Source organism: Lepidochelys kempii, chromosome 2 (genome assembly GCF_965140265.1).
Source record: "Lepidochelys kempii isolate rLepKem1 chromosome 2, rLepKem1.hap2, whole genome shotgun sequence".
NCBI lineage: Eukaryota > Metazoa > Chordata > Testudines > Cheloniidae > Lepidochelys > Lepidochelys kempii.
This window is the reverse complement of record NC_133257.1, coordinates 110,304,390-110,306,237: the sequence shown is the minus strand read 5'-3', so window position 1 is coordinate 110,306,237 and position 1,848 is coordinate 110,304,390.

Genomic DNA, 1,848 nt, shown 5'->3' with positions numbered 1-1,848 from the left:
CTGCCCCCACTCTACCCCTTCCCACACCCTCCCCTGAGCCTGCCATGCCCTTGCTCCTACCCCTCCCCCCCAGAACCTCCTGCATGCCATAAAACAGCTGATTGGGAGGTGCGGGAAGGGATGGGGAGGCACTGATCAGCGGGGCTGCCAGTGGGTGGGAGGCGCTGGGAGCTGGGCCTGGGGTGGGGGAGCTGATGTGGGGCTGCTGACGTATTACTGTGGCTCTTTGGCAATGTACACTGGTAAATTCTGTCTCCTTCTTAGGCTCAGGTTGGCCACCCCTGTTCTAGGGCCTGTGTTATACAGGTGGTCAGACTAAATAATTAGAATGGTCCATTCTGGCCTTGGGTTCTATGAAACATACACGCTTAGCAGAAGCACAGGAGTTTCAGTCAGTACAGAGACCACATAAGAACAGCCATACTGGGTCAGACCGAAGGTCCATCCAGCCCAATATCCTGTTTGCTGACAGTGGCCAATGCCAGGTGCCCCAGAGGGAGTGAACCTAATAGGTAATGATCAAGTGATCTCTCTCCTGCCATCCATCTCCACCCTCTGACAAACAGAGGCTAGGGACACCATTCCTTACCCATCTTGGCTAATAGCCATTAATGGACTTAACCTCCATGAATTTATCCAGCTCTCTTTTAAACCCTGTTATAGTCCTAGCCTTCACAACCTGCTCAGGTATGGAGTTCCACAGGTTGATTGTGCGCTGTGTGAAGAAGAACTTCCTTTTATTTGTTTTAAACCTGCTGTCCACTCATTTCATTTGGTGGCCCCTAGTTCTTATATTATGGGAACAAGTAAATAACTTTTCCTTATTCACTTCTCCACACCACTCATGATTTTATATCTCTCTCTCATATCCCCCCTTAGACTCCTCTTTTTCAAGCTGAAAAATCCTAGTCTCTTTAATCTCTCCTCAGATGGGACCTGTTCCAAACCCCTAATCATTTTAGTTGCCCTTCTCTGAACCTTTTCTAATTACAGTACATCTTTTTTGAGATGAGGAGACCACATCTGTACACAGTATTCAAGATGTGGGCGTACCATGGATTTATATAAGGGCAATAAGATATTCTCCGACTTATTCTTTATCCCTTTTTAAATGATTCCTAACATCCTATTTGCTTTCTTGACTGCCACTGCACACTGCGTGGATGTCTTCAGAGAACTATCCATGACGACTCCAAGATCTCTTTCCTGATTAGTTGTAGCTAAATTAGTCTCCATCATATTGTATGTATAGTTGGGGTTATTTTTTCCAATGTGCATTACTATACATTTATGCACATTAAATGTCATTTGCCATTTTGTTGCCCAATCACTTAGTTTTGTGAGATCTTTTTGAAGTTCTTCACAGTCTGCTTTGGTCTTAACTATCTTGAGCAGATTAGTATCGTCGGCTAACTTTGCCACCTCACTGTTTACCCCTTTCTCCAGATCATTTATGAATAAGTTGAATAGGATTGGTCCTAGGACTGACCCTTGGGGAACACCACTAGTTACCCCTCTCCATTCTGAAAATGTACCATTTATTCCTACCCTGTGTTCCCTGTCTTTTAACCAGGTCTCAATCCGTGAAAGGATCTTCCCTCTTACCCCCTGACAACTTAATTTACATAAGAGCCTTTGGTGAGGGATCTTGTCAAAGGCTTTCTAGAAATCTAAGTATACTATGTTCTAGAAATCTAAGTATACCCCTTGTCCACGTTTGTTGACCCCTTCAAAGAACTCTAATAGATTATTAAGACATGATCTCCCCCTTTACAGAAACCATGTTGACTTTTGCCCAAGCATTTACGTTTTTCTGTGTGTCTGACAATTTTATTCTTTACTATTGTT